Raw genomic sequence first — 15,923 nt, 5'->3', positions numbered from 1 at the left:
ATTGCCACTAATTGGCATCATCTGCTAACTCTGGAAGGTGAGTTCCAAACACCTTTACACTGTTTTTAAATATTTTTTGTTATTTTTATACCAAGCTGACTTCAACTACTTATAAAAAATCCCATTGGGAGAAATCTCTGCCACAAAGAGAAATATTTCAAGAATTTATGACATTTCCCAGTTAAATCTGCAGTTCAAATGTGAGATGAAATTTGGCATTAACACCAGGAAGAAGTCTAGTCAGAGCACACTGCAAACAAGAAACATCCAAAGGTCTTCCATAACGATATGGGGTCCTTTTAAAATAGTTTAAACTGTGGCCATGGAACAGGTCAAAAACTAATCTTGGGGCACTCATGATAATTCAGTCACAGTTCACTTTGCCAGAACTCTGGTGTATGTCTCAGAAAGTTGGCAAGGCTCAGAGACACCACTGCTCCATCACAGGAAACCATAGCAGGCTTCAGAAAATTCGGTTTGGGTATAAAATCACTGAGTGACTGGATGATTATATATGTTTATTTCCACTTCACCAAGGGAAGGAAAATTGTGTTCTGCAGTTACCAGTTTAAGATTGGACAGAATGCATGAGAGGGGGAAGAATTCATTAAATTTCAAAGTCAGAGGTGGCCTGTATAATGAAATCAAAATGTTCTGTAATGTCAGACTTACTGTACTGAAACAATTCTGCTTTTTCATGTCCTTTACCACTTTCCCTGCCAAATAAAACCAATAAACCAGTAAAACATCATTAAACTTTTTTATCTAATTCTTAAGCAGAAATGTCAACTATAGAAGGCAAAAAAGTATTTGCATTTGTTGAAAACAAAATCAGTTACCCATTTATGACTGTCTTATGCACAGAACATCTCTGTTAGTGGGTATATATGAATTTGAAGAGTTTAATGTCCAAAATACCAAATGTTTCTTCCTGGCTTGCAAAAAAGGACATTTTATTCACTCTCAGCTCTGTAAAAGAGAGGATAGAATTATGGCCTTGAGTCTCTTCTTTTCCTTTCACATCTAACTCCAATTTGCGATTTCCATACTGTCTCCCATGGAAAACTGATGGTGACTTCCAAGAAACACAAAGCATTCTTTACATGCAGCAATTTTCATGTTATTTTTTGAGAGACATTTAGGGAAATCAGAGATATAACATATTTTTTATCACCAACTTTGTTGCTAAGTCTTTAGAAAAATCCCACTCTAGCTGATTTTTTCTAGAGTGGTAACTGTATTTCTTGAATATTTATTTCAAAACAATCTGGTTTCACTCATCCAAAATAATTTTCTCATTTTATGCACAGTTCTTACAAATAGAATATAAATTATTGGATAAAAATTATCCAATTACTTTGAGAAATATAGTTTTGAAACATATAATTGTCCAAGTGAGGACAAATAATTATGTTAGTTAATTATCATTCCGTTCCTTCTGATTATTCCGGCCCATTTCCAAGCTCATTCTTACTCCCCTCCTTACTCCCCTACATAATCCATTGTGACTTTCTTTCTTGGCCCTCACAGGCAGCAGAAAAGGAGTCCTAAGGCATCACAAACCATTTGTTGTTGAGCTTGAGCGGATGAGTAGTTTTCAGATACTCTACCTATGTGTCTGTCTAAGAACCACAGCAAAACAGCATCTGACATCATCACACAATTCTTTAATGAATTACAGATCACTTCATGAAAGATGGCATGATACTTCCATCCAAAAATATGCCATAGAATATTTATTAAGTTCTATAATTCATGAAGCTTTCGTAACCGATAGTTCACTTCTTCCAGAGAAATAACAAGGGGGGAATTTATTTAACATTGACAAGTTTTTCCTGTTCATATTGTCATGTCTTTATCACTTCAATGAGTCACTCTTCACCTCACCAGTAGCTTTGCAAATTCTTTATCTAATATTCTATTAAATGGATCTTGGCAAAACCGATTTTTCTTTATGGGTGAGATGGTTTCTTCTGAGTGAACATGAAGAATACATCTGTCAAGGCTCACAAGCAATAGGAAAGTTTTTGGGGCCAAAGGCCTGTGGTCTCTTTCAGTGTGAATACCATTTAGATCCATCATTGTGCATTAAGAACCTCAGGATAAGCTTCAGGGTTTTCCCTAGTTCTACACCTATTAAAGTCTTGTGATTTGCCTTTATAATGGGCCAAACGAGATTAAATGCATCAGTATGCCCAGGAGCCTGCTGTCTTTGAGTAGGTGTGACCTCAGCTCGATCCTCACGTGGAGAAATAAATCTGTATTACTGCCCAGTGGGTACAAGAAGAATCCAAATACAGCCTCTATTTGGAGAGGGTCACTACAGATTTCACCGTGGAAAGATCTGTAGTACCCTTTTTGAGGTGAGTCAAAACCTGACACTTGCCTGTGTGACCAGCTCTAAGGGGGAAAGACATCAGCAACTCACCTGCACTTGCAATCATATTGGTACCAAAGATTTAAAAAAATAAAATATAAATAATAAATGTATAGTATTTCTGAGCTATTAAAGAATTCAGTGAACTCTCTTGTCTCTCTCCAGATATTTCTGCAGGCACTCCATATCCTTATTCTTTATACAATATGCATCTCACATGATAAAAAAGCAAATTCAAATGAATTAAATATTGCAACAGAAAGAATTTGGAAGCTACTACTATTCAAAAATTCTGTCCTTCCATAAAAGGTTAAAAATCTCAGTTACTAATATGATAAATGGGAATTAGTTCTGATCCGGCTCCTGTTTGAAGGTATTTAACATGCCTTCATGTTATTTTAGCATATGCTCAGGCATATGAGATGTATTAAATTCACACATATTTTTCCTTCATCTTAATTTACCTCTTCAAAAATCATATCAGTGTTGCTTTCATTTTCAGAGTTTTAGATAGTTGTGCTTGTGAGGTAGGAAAAATATGCTATTTTTGCATGCATATTAAAACTAGGAATGACATAAGCTGATATGAAGAAGACAGAATGTAACTATTTAGAGATGCTTGTAGGAAGAAGTGTTGTCACTTTTGTATTCTTTCGCTGTCACAGTCACAACAATTTTACTATATAACAAGCTTCCAGAAAGGTTGCTTTACTATAAACTCAAATAACCTTAATTTTGTTAATGTGGATGACTGTAATATATATGCTGATTTTGCTAAAAATCTTTGGCAAGGACACTGATTTCTACAAAGGGCTTCACTGTACAATGATGGTTTTATTATCATATAGAAAATTATTTTCAATTAAATACTTGCTACAGGTGGGAACAGGCAGCATTGCAATCCCTGCTAAAACTGCAATGGTTTAACTTACTGGGAGAAGACATTTCTGAAAACTAACTTTTCCAACAATGTGCAGTGGAGCACTCATGGACATGTTCTTGTGCCTGTGTGTTGATGCCTTCTAGAAAAGGGCTTGAGACTGATCCAGCTACAAGTAACTTAGCACACAAGATCTTGGCATGATCTTCACAAAGATTTCCTGGGCAGAAACACAACTGTCTGGGGGAGCATTTCCATAGCATCACACACATTATGCTTTCCACTACCTGGTACATTCCTTCTCTTCTTACCAACAGAAATGGACCAGCAGGTGCAGTTAAATAATCAACAATCATCTTCCATGGTTGTAGATGGCCCAGGTCTCTAACAACAGAGCTCAAAATATGTTAGTATAATGTGCTTTAAGTGCTTAGGTAATTTTAATATCTTTGATGAAGTCAGTGAAATGCTCATAATCTGGGTAGTGTTCCATTTACACTGTATATACATCTGAATATAACTCTTCTTTGTACTATCTTAACTCTTCTTTGTACTATCTTATTAGCTCAGTAATAGAGATACAAAAATTTTTATCACTAAATTTATATGCTACTGCCTTATACAGTAAAGAAATATACATAAAAATAAATCTGAGGCAGAAAACCTAGTGCCTTACTTGATCAATGACATTTATCAAAACTCATTAAGTAACAAGGTAGGCATATAATTGTATTTTCACACACAGATCTTCAGATGCAAGCAAGAAAAAGGCTCACTGCAAAAAACAGTTACTGAAAACCAGTTGGAAGTCTTTAATCCCCAACACCACAAAGTAGACCTGAGTTTCCAGTCCCAACAAAGCATGTGACAACGGCAGGGGAGACCTTTTGCCCTGTAAAGATCCAGGAGATGAGGGAAAGAAAATAGCATGTGGTGGTGGGTGGTTGTGGTAGAGTGAAAGACTGGATCAACATAAATACATGCCTGGAGTGATAATTCAGGTTGCCTGAGTAACCTTAATTTTCAGGTGTTGCATAATTTCCGGGTCCTTTAGTTGTGGCCTTAGGGTTCTTTTGGCACAGTTCAGAGGCAGTGCGATAATAAGGCTTTACAAATAACAATTACCATACAGCACTGCGGAAAGAAGATGATCCCTTTTTGTTCTCAGCAAGGATATTCATGCTAAACCAATGACAACACTCATAACACTGTTAGTCTCCAGCTGGAACTGTCCTTCAAGGAATGAAGGCATACTTAAATTTCTCTGTAATTTTATAAATAAGGGAAAATAGGTACACTTGAATGATGTAATTAATTTTGATACCTTAAAGAAAAAAATATATTCTATGTTTTTTAAACATTCTGTACCAAGTTCCCTGTCAGTCTTTCCTTCAGCCTGGCCTTCTATGTAGTTCCTTCTCTCACTGTAGCTCCTAAACTCCTGTTCCCTCTGCTTACTCCTGTCTGCCTTTTCCTGCCCATACCTTCTTTCTCTTTTCCCACACAACCCTATATTCACACCCCTAACAGCCCCTTAACATAACTTCCTCTATTCCTCCCCTGCTGGTTTTCAATCTCTTGTATCTTTATTGGGAATATTTATTTCATTTGTATCTATTTTCTTCCCCTCATTTTTTTTTCTTTATCATAGTTCCTCTTGTTCCTATTCTGTCCAGCCATCTCTTTTCTCCCCTTTCTCCCCTTCATCCCTTCTACATGGCAGGAGGATGCAATGCAGTGGGCAGAAGGGAGAGGAAGGGGCTGGGGCAATGGAGAGAATTGAATTTATATCCTTAAACTTTCTTGAGTAAGATTTTATTTTAATCAAACTTTTAACAAAATATCTGAGGGATATATTTAGCATAGAGTATTAGAGCCACAATGGTTTATAAGTGGCAATGCTATCAACAACTGAAAACAGAGACTCATGATTGAAAGCTTCTGGCAACCTGACTCATTGGCATCAGAATTCTGCCACCTAATATAACATGCTGTTTATTTAACAGTTTCTGTTAAATTAAATTGCTTGCCTTTAATCAAGGCAGATATATTTATATCTATTTTAAATAGCCCTCCAAATGTTTCTTCTAGTTCTTTCACATAAATTCTAGTATAAGAGGCAATGCTGCTGCATTTTCATGAGTATAATAAACCTCTTTCAGGTTGGCCCAAGTTGAATCTATCACGGGAGAGAAAAAGGCAAGGGGGAATTGATAGAACCAGAAATCCAGCCACATTTAATTTGTGATGTTTTAGAAAGTACTTAGGAACTCCATAGTGAATGATAATGACAAAGAGGAGGATAGTACTTTTATTTGTACAAATAGCAAAATATAGGCTTTAACTTAGTCTTATCTACTGTTATTTATTGTATTTAAATCTTTTTATACTCTCCATGTAGAAGAAATAGTGATCTCAATTGAATAAGTGGAGATAAGCAGAAGTAAAACTAAAATCAGACCCCCAGAAATGTAAATATGCAGCCTAGAAAAAAAAGATGATCACTGGGACAGTGCCCTGGTCCTTATATAGGAAATATCCCACCATGAAAAGTTAACAATGTTTAAGGATTTTAAAATAAGAAGGGTAAAATACCTAACACAATAATTGAGATTTCAGTGATGGTTGAAAAATGGCATATGTTTATGTACAGGAATGCTTTCATATTCTATACATGACTCTACTGAAAAAAAGGATAACATTTGGCTGGAATAATTGACTTGTATTGAAATAATAATAATTGACTTGTATTGAAAATACCATCTATATTTTATCAAAGGTTTTTCTGATTTCAAATGCAATGTAACTACCTTTCCCACTGTTGCCACAAAATTAATGATTCACAGGAATACAATGAGTATGAAGGAAGACTAAAAGAAAGAAAGGTTTAGTATACAACCGTACAATAAACTGGCAAATATTTGTAGGGCTTTTTTTCTTATGTGCATAACATGGTGCAGCATAAAATGCTTGTTCTTCATTCATACTCTCACCAGTGTTGTTTGTGTGAATGTGAAGGTTTCACAGACCGAATCCTTCTGAAAATAAATTTAATAGCTGCACTGCATAGCTTAATCACTGCAGAGCTTCTTTTTCCTAGAATGATTTTCACCTCAAATTTATGAGTTTTTCAATATATAAAGACTATAATGTTTACTGTTCTTTAAATAAAGATTACAAACCAAATTAAATGCTGGAAATTGAAAAGGAGGATAAATGAGAGCAATCATTTTCCAAAACGTGTTTTTAGTAAATTTTCTTCCACTGACCAAAATGTCATGATACTTGGAATTGAGTTACCCAGTAGCTTGAAAACTTGAAGGTGAAAACCACAAGGCTGCAGGTCAGTGTGTGTGTCTAAAAAATGTTTCCTAACAGTGTAATATATCTTCTACTTTTCTTCCTCCTTCCCACCAAGATGACCAACACAAGCCTTATGGAAGATCACATCAGTCATTTACTTCCATCTGCATCCAAGCAGAAAGCTTTAGGCTAAGAGCAACATCAGCTTAGCACCAGCCACTTGTCCAAACTAAACAAAGCCCCTGTGCTCTGTCATGGGATCTGCTCACTTTTGCAGCAGAAATTACAGTGATTTCTTTGTAAGTCTGCATATAGGCCAAAGAGGCATTAGTGCAGTTGATACACAGGGGAGACTGATTTAGAGTCTGCTCCATTACATGATAAACCCTTGACTCCTGCACTATAGGACAGACTAGATTTATTTGGAGTGCAAAATGGCTCTACATGAGCTTTTCAGGAAGACACAGTAGAGAATCTCTATCCAGATGAGACCCATAATTAGAGGTAATATGTCTAATACATTAGAGAAAAAGTTCTTTAAGTACATTACAAAGAATAAAGTTGTTCTCCATTTTTAAGTAAGGCATTACCAGGAAAATGAAAGCAACTTGCCACAGTCATTTTATGCTCATTTTAAATCTTTCTTGCAATTATCCTGCTGATACTTCCATTGCTTATAAGTGATTTTCTAAAAAAAAAAAATTAAAAAAATCCAGCCTTTTCTCTTTCAAAAAGAATTATTTATCATGCTAGAGATGCATTGAATATTGATCTATGCTGATAATGAACATAGCTGTGCTTCTGCAAGCTGTCTGTCAAGCATACCTAACATCAGCAATTATTTCTACAGATGGGTTAATTCAGTGATGCTGAGGTGTTATTTCCTTATATTTCATCCCCATCCTATTCCTGTATTGTTCCAAAAGTAGTTCTCTGCCAAAGACATTAAGCTAATTAAAATAATAAAAGCCCATTCAGCTGAACCAAAGACAGTACTGAAAATTCTCAAGAGCAAAGGCAAATGAGCTCACTTAAAGATGTTCTGCCTTACCTATCATTTTCCTTGTGCATTTTTGCTCCGAATGTCATAGTCTCCCATGGAGTCCACTGAAATTTGCGATTTACAGTGTATTTCACTCTGTCCACTCACATTGCCAAATACAGTATTTTTTAACATTCCAGATTTTTTTCTCTACTATGCTAAACAAAATATTTTTTAAAAAAGTTAAAAAAGTAAGGTATTTCCTCACAATATATGATCAATCACTTGATTAAAACCAAACATCCTTGAACTGAGATCCTTATTGCTGACTGAAACCTTAAATGGAACTTAATTTGACAGCACCATTAGATACTAAGTGACATGCATCTGTATCACAGGCACCCTACACAGTTTACTCTTCTGAGACAGTCATCCAACTGTCAAGAGCTGACTGCAGATTAGGCCAAATCTATCCTCTGTGTGCTGTTTCCCAAACTGCAGATGTGCTGGGAGACACTTGTAACCCACAGACATTTTGTAAATAAATTGGAAACTTAAGAATTTTTAGCATATGCCAGAGTTTAAATAACACATTTGTTGAATATGCTTAAAGGAAAATAAAACCCAAATAAACTTGTAGTCAAATTTAATTTCAAGGAAATTTTTCTGGTTGAAGAAAATGAAACAAGGCTCTATTCAAATATATATACTTATACAAAAAGATGGCTTCAGACATGAAACAATTTCTATTTTTCTAAATTAACATCATAAATAATTGTTTCCAGACAGTCGCCCAGAGGAAAAGAACCTGGGAGTGCTGGTCAACAGCAGCTGAACATAAGTCAATATGTGTCCAAGTGTTCAAGAAGGCCAATGGCATCCTGGCCTTTATGAGCCAGCAGGACTAGGGCAGGATTGTCCCCTGTACTGGGCACTGGCGATGCCACACCTTGTGTATTTTGTCCAGTTCCAGTTCCAGACCCCACTCTACAAAAAGACATTGAATAACTGGAGGGCGTCCAGAGAAGGGTGATGAAGCTGACAAGTTTACCTTAGCGGAAACAATTGACACTTAAACTTCCTTTTCCTCCTTCTGTATGATTTAAGCCCAACTGGCAACTAAGTGCCATGTAGCTGCTCACTCACTTCCCCCATGTCCCCCATGCCCAGTGGAATGGGGAAGAGATTGCTAAAAGCGAAATAAAATTCATGGGTTATGGTAAGAATAGCTTAATAATTGCAACAAAGTAAAACAAGATTAATATTATTAATAATAATAATAACAACAATAATGATAATGATAATGATAATCATAATTAATAATTAATAATAATAATAATAATAATAATAATAATAATAATAATAATAATAAAAAAAAAAAAAAAAGGAGAGGGAGTAAGATAAAACCCAAGAAAAGCAATTGCTGCACAATGCAATTGCTCACCACCTGCTGACCAATGCCCTGTCAGTCTCCAAGCAGAGAATAATCTCCTTCCACTCAACCCATGGTTTATTATACTAAGCTTGATGTTTTATGGTGTGAAATATCCCTTTGGCCATCTTAGGTCAGCTGTCTTGGTTGTGCCCCCTTCCACTTTTGGGTACTCCTCCTCACTATCAGAGCATGAGGCACTGGAAAGTCCTTGAGTTAGTGTAAGTGCTGTTCAGCAACAACCAAAACATCAGTGTATTATCAACATTATTCTCAACCTAAATCCAAAATACAGCACTGTACTGGCTACTAAGAAGAAAATTAACTCTATCCCAGCCTATAGGATACCTTCCATGGATCTGCTGGCATGGGTTTTGTTTGATTGTTTTTTTCCCGTAGCAACTTCCAAAAATATAGCAAATAAACCCAACAGCAAGCAAAAATGAAATCACCAGTATTATTTTTAATATTTGACATGCAGATTTTTATATCAGTGTTTTATTAACTCTCTGCAAGTGGATTTAGAGTGTGTCAGGAGACATAGGTGATAGTAAATATTCCACCAGAAATTTTCTATGCCTGAAAAGGAGTGGACTAGTGTTTGCTTAATAATGCCAGCTCCCAGGGAAGCTGTGGATATGGACTGCATATGAAGCACTAATTTTTTTCAGAGCCAATGAGAAAGCTGGCTTTTAACCGGGCTAAATTAGCTCTTTCATGGGAGAGCAACAAACCAGAGCAAATTGCTCAACAGTACCCCTCTTAAAATGTCAAAAGTATTTTGTCAAGCATAATCATTATTTATATCATACAGACTTCCTGCATCTGTTTTTTCTCTTATCATGGCCCAAATCAGAAGTATTTATAGAGAGCATCACCTACAAAGAAACAAAGATAAATGGTGTAGTTCACCAAACAGAACATCATGCCATCAGGAACGTATTTTGCAGAGCTTCTGGTTCTACTTGTTTAGATTTCTTGCTGTATGTTAAAAATTGGAGTCTGGAGAGCTACCGAATCTTTTCTGTGGAGGTAGAAATTTTTTTCTGTTTTATCTAAGACAATGCAATAGTCAGGAGAAATCATTGTTACAAATCCATGGAGTCATCTATTTTTTCAGTTATTCTCTCTATACATCTTTTTTGCATTTTTGCTTTTTTTTTGCATGAGGACTCTTTCACATTTCAAAGAATATTAAATGTTGGAGGAGAGAAAGTGCTTTTCTTTCCCTCTTTTTCTATTTAAGTCTGATTTTTTGCTTGTGTAAATCAACATAATTATACTGATTTCAACAGAACTTCAATAATTACCCTGTTTGAAAACATAAATCTTTTTGAATGCAAAAAAAAATTCCATAGTTAGCCCCATTATCTAGGAAATTTGAATGCTTTAATTTTGTGTTTGCTGTACAATTTGTCCATGTAGATATAACACATTGATTTTTGATTACTTCATCTGGCCATCTTGCTCTCATATCTCTTGATCTGCCACGTTGCTGAGAAATGTAGAGTATGTTGCAATAAACGTCTGATAAAATGTTCCAAAATCCTTGATCACAATCAGCTCCTCAGTTGTCTAATTAGCATTCTATTTCCAGTGAGGCTGGGCAGTGCAGTGGAGGTGGCAGGAGGAGGCCTTAGTTGAGGGCTCATTAGTCCCCATTTCCTCATTCGTCCCCAGATGTAATGCTGGCAATCACTCCTGTGTACCACTGTGCTGTACTCAGGCCTTCCTTATGGTGCTCCTGTCAGGCATAATTAATCAGTTCTTTTATTGATTGCATTTGGTATATTGGCTTTTAGACCAGGAAAAATGCAGTGAATAAACATCTCTCCTGAATTTTGCCCTGCACCAGGACTTTATCACCTGATCCAACAAAAAGACCATCCCAGTGCATTACAAAGATAAGAAATTCTAGATGTTGAGCATATCATGCTTCCAGAGCTGCCAGGCTGTTCTCCCACCCCCTCCTTGCAACTGCAGGGCTGTACATGCCCTACACAGAGAGAGCTCTTTGTCTTGTGTCAAACTCTACAAATGGAAAGAGTAACAGGACTGATATCCAAACTTACCACTAATTGCCTTCTGAAGAAAGGGGACTGCTTACAAGAACTTTGTCTGGATGCAAGATTTATTTTAAAAACAACACTTGGATAGTAAATATAAAAAAAGTTACATGTGAGTTTTCTTCTGGTCTTAAAGCTTTTATACTTTTATACTCTGAAAATCATATTTACATATTTTATCCTACAATTTTGTGTGCTTCAAAAAGTACTCCATACTGCTGAGGTTCTCTGCCTGTAGTCATCTTAATCTAATATCTAGTTTTTACAAGTTGTCTTACAATGGACACATTTACCTATGTTTTCCACAGGCATAAATTTCAAGATATAACTCTGACTACTACATTTCTTAACTGTCCCTGCCTTCTATAACTACTCCACAGCATTCGCTTTTACAGAGAACTGGGGGGCAGGGAGGGGAGTTGTGGTTGTTTGTTGTTGAAATTGTTTTGAGGTGTTGTTGGGCACTGCAGTGGAGGTGCAAAATTTAAAAGGGAAGTGATTTATGCTGGATCTGTTGTCTGTGGTGCAAGACAAGGCAAAAGGAATGAGAGGACACGGAGATTTTTTACTTGCAGCTCAGTTCTTAAGGCATAATGGTTTAATTGGATGAAGATGAGAGAAGATGAAGGGGATATAGTGACAGAATGGTCAAAGGAATGCCATGAAGAAGCAGAAAAAGAAAAATCACAGATCTCAGCCTGGTAGTAAAGGCCATGTCTAAACACTTAAGATATTTTGTAGTTTTTCTTTTTGGTCTGCCTAGATTGCTGGTTCAAACAGATTGTTGGAGTATGATCTAAGAAAGGGAAAAAGAATTTAAAAAATCATATAATATCTCTGCCTTTAACTAATTACAAGCATGCCTTAACTGCAATCTTAACTGATAAATATAATCTTGTAAATATCCTCTGCCTGCCTGGTCCACCTTAGGGATGAAGGGTAAGGCATTGTACCTTGGTGTGCACCCAAAGTCCACTTTCCTCATTTTTCAGGTTTGAAACTGCATATTCAGAATCATACAATGTTAACACTATTGAATTCTGTAGAAGGACACAAATTACCGTTTCCAGTCCTGTGGTGGGGTTGAAAAATTGTTTCAGCCTCTCAACCTATATTCCCAATGCTGCTGCTCATGTTCATGGAATACAGCAGGAGAAGACATAGCTGTTCCCAGTGCTTCCATGAGTCATTGCCACCAATGTGATGTGAAAGGACAAGTACCACATGGTGAATAAAACTCCTGTCTCCTTCCCGGTGCTCCCTCGCTAAACCATGGGAGAATGATTACGTGAGTGACAATTTCTGCTAGCTCTATTAAAGAACTGGTCCAAGACAGATGTAAAAAAGAATGAGGCAAGCAAACAGGCTCTCGGGCAAAATGGAACATGTTCCCTACCCCCCTACATGTGAAGAACCTATTTAAAAGAATATACAGACAGTAATGATGTTCCCAGTTATTATAATTTGTCACTGAACAGTTCTCAAAGAAAAAGCTTCTTTTCCTTTTAAGTTCCTAAATTAAAAATTAAGCTTACTTTTACCTTGTTTTAAAGATTTAAATAAAATGCTGTTGTATAGAATTATATATTATAGAATGTTATATGGGGACTTACAGATAGCAATCAAATTTTTCATTTGATTAGTCACTCAAAAGAATGATAACAGGCTACTACAGAGTCCATCACAGGTAAGGATATGAACCTTTAAGGCAGTAGCTTTTATTTTTAAAAGACTGTCCTTTTGTTCAGATGTAAAAATTTCTACAGACAAAAGAAGATGAGAAATTTTTATTTCTTATTAGCTAGACTCCCTTATACACAGGTTCACTAAAGTCTAACTACACACTATAATTAAACTGTCGAAGTTTTTCTATTAAATAATTAAAGAATGCAACAAACCCAGCATTAATAAATTGGGTGTATCATGTCTCTTCCTGGACAATTTAACCGTAGAGGCTTTGAACCATGTTTCCAATTTCTCATACTCAATGAACTGGATTTGCTTCTCATCCAATCATCAGATGAACTAATATTAATAGTCAGTGCAGATGATAAACTACTTACACATATATGTTATTATGACTCCACAGCTATTGTGAGTCATTACAATAATCTGACAACACTTGTGACCTGTTCCACGTATTAGCATTAAGGGTTCAATACAAATTAGATTTATCAGTAGATCCAGTGTTTTTCCCACTTCAACATATCAGCATATTATGTTAACTGAAAATATATGAGCAGTCTGAGTCAAAAAATTATAACTGCTATTGCAAAGAGTAAAACAGAAATTATGGAAATTTGATCACAAAGTCAATGCTTTGAGAGCAGATTTCAGTTTCTAAAGTAGTTATTACCATTTTTCTATAATACAATCTCACAGTGCCTCACTGCTTTTCATGAACTGAAAGGTCTAAGAGACACTGTAAAAAAATGACACTGTAATGACACTGCAATGACACTGTAAAAAAATTTAAAAACACCAAAACAAAACAAAAATTAAAAAAAACCAAATAAGTCCCATTTTTAAATCCACAGATTACATACTGTGTTTTGTCTATTGAGAAAATGAAGATGGTCATTTCATCTACAAGTATTAAACAGATCCTGATGGATATGTTTCTGCTGCACATGCTGTTTTTCTGGAGTTAATAACACCAACCACCACAGGAAGGCAACTAGTGACAGGACAAGAGGATATAGTCTTAAGCTGCACCGGGGGAGGCTTAGGTTGAACATTAGGAAGAATTTTTTCACAGAAAAGGGGATTAGACATGGGAATGGGCTGCCCAGGGAGGTGGTGGAGTCACCATCCCTGGAGGTGTTTAAGGAAAGACTGGATGTGGCACTCATGGTCTAGTTGACACAGTGGCATTCAGTCATAGCTTGGACTCAAACTGGTTGATTGTGTGAAGGAGTGCAACCACAGATTTGTTTTTGGGAGCAACCTCATGCTCTGGATCTTCTGCTAAGGGAGCACATTCAGCCTCGGTGGTGACTGCTGTAGTATCAGCTCCTGAGCCAACTTGAGTGGCAGCTCTTGCTGCCTGGCTTGCATTTAAACAGCCTGTCCTGGCAGCACCCTGCCTCTGCTGCTGGCTGCTTAGGCACACACATGCCTTCCCAGGGCTGCTTTCACTAGAAGAGGATTTTGATGCCACAGTGCAATGCTGTTCACAACATAACCACATCAGTGCACACAGGGTGCAAGGGAGAGTCTGGGTCACTGGTGTGAGTCTGCTTTTATGCTAGCCCTGAGTGATGATTTAAGCTTCCAGGCCATACAGTGTTATGTGAGCTTCTATGGGACACTGAGCACTTGCAATTTCTATTATAATCCACGACAAATTCTCAATGCAGCACATTTAATAAAATTTCAGCAAACACAGAACTCTGCTCCTGTCCTTGAACTACTTGATCGGTACACTGGACCTACAATGCCAAAAGTAAACATATATTGGAATCATACCACAAATTACTAATTAGTTAACCACAGAAATGTCTATCTATGAAGATGAAAACAGCTCATCATCTCTGATTTGTATAACCAAAATGCTAAAATTAGTAAAGAAGAATTCCCCAGTTTAAACTCTGCATTTCTTTGCCGAAATCAATGAAATATTAGGATTTACATCAACTCCACAAAGAGGCTTCACAGTATCTTACAGTGCTCAGGGGTTTAATAAAGCTATTATTGCAGATTGTCTGGAGGGTTCTAATTAATTAATTAACTTAAATAATAAGGCTAGATGACTTTTAGAGAGAGCACACACTCTGGTTAATTTCTTAGCATAAAGTTGCCAATCTGCAAGAAATCCTACTAAAAGCAGTTCTTAGGAAAAGTGCAGCATTGATAATGATACCTTATTTTACCAGCTTGAACTGATCTGAAATTTGAGATCCGCTCATCTCCTGACTTTAGCCTGTGCATGTGTAAAAGAGCCATCTTACCTCTTGACTTGTTTCTCCTACCTCCATTAAAATTTAGGTATGCCTGAAATCTTAACACTTAACAGGATCAAAGAAAGTAAATTTTCCTGCATTGCCCTGGAAGTCAAACATGTTGTGTTGACATCAAGCTATCAGCACACAAATTAGTTTTGGACCAAAGCAACAGCTAAGCTGAGCTTTGTGTCATGCTAGAGAAACCTTCCCACTTAACCAGTTTTCTAATATAATCAGTCCTGCTGCAGAAAAGGTGCCTATGCCAAGCATTTTCAGCTTTCTGAGATCAAAACATTATGAAATAATTTAGGCAGTATTTCATGCTTCCCCTAATGTACTGGTGATATCAAAACATTCACATTATTTAACTGATTTAGCTACATTAGTACAAATTGCTCAGAAGGTAGATCTCAAGCGGAGTTCTGAGGATCCATGATATATTTTTAATGCATCTAGATGTAAGATGTAATTTCATAATTTTTAAGACTGATACCTATGTAGCTGTTAACAAAATATTATCTTTTTATTTTCTGATGAATTCTGAAATATATGTAAAATGGTTTGAAAATATGAAAATGTATTATGCTAATCACTAATATTATTATACTAATATAATACTAATTAATGCATTTGGGAGATACACACATATATATATCTTTTCATTGCACAGGATTTCTAGTATTATTGCTTGCATTTTAATATAAATGTTATAATAGATTGCATTATACTTACCCAACAAGATTAATTTATGAAACCATATTGTGGTTGGTGATGGCAGCTGAAACCCTCAATGGAATTAATTAAAGGATAATCTCCATTGCTTTGCAGAATACAAACCAATAAATGGCTGCTGAGATTAATAGCTGAAGCGGAGCTAAAGTGTTTAAGGAATTTCAAACCCCATTTATTACACACACCCTACAAAGCAGGAGAGATTAT

General features: G+C 36.2%; 1 protein-coding gene across 5 annotated transcripts in view; it reads right to left on the bottom strand.

The window, feature by feature from the left end:
• RALYL (RALY RNA binding protein like) overlaps nt 1-15,923 on the bottom strand; it is a 376,689-nt gene that overhangs the window by 327,059 nt on the left and 33,707 nt on the right. Inside the window, exon 3 of one of the 5 annotated variants that reach the window (XM_064390400.1) lies at nt 10,212-10,718. The exons of the other annotated variants lie outside the window; for them this stretch is intronic. The gene's annotated coding sequence lies outside the window, so the exon portion shown is untranslated. Of the gene's footprint in view, nt 1-10,211; nt 10,719-15,923 lie in introns of those variants that run through there. 5 annotated transcript variants of the gene reach the window in all.

The sequence above is a fragment of the Passer domesticus genome, chromosome 1 (assembly GCF_036417665.1).
Source record: "Passer domesticus isolate bPasDom1 chromosome 1, bPasDom1.hap1, whole genome shotgun sequence".
NCBI lineage: Eukaryota > Metazoa > Chordata > Aves > Passeriformes > Passeridae > Passer > Passer domesticus.
This window is presented reverse-complemented; position numbering and strand designations above follow the sequence as displayed.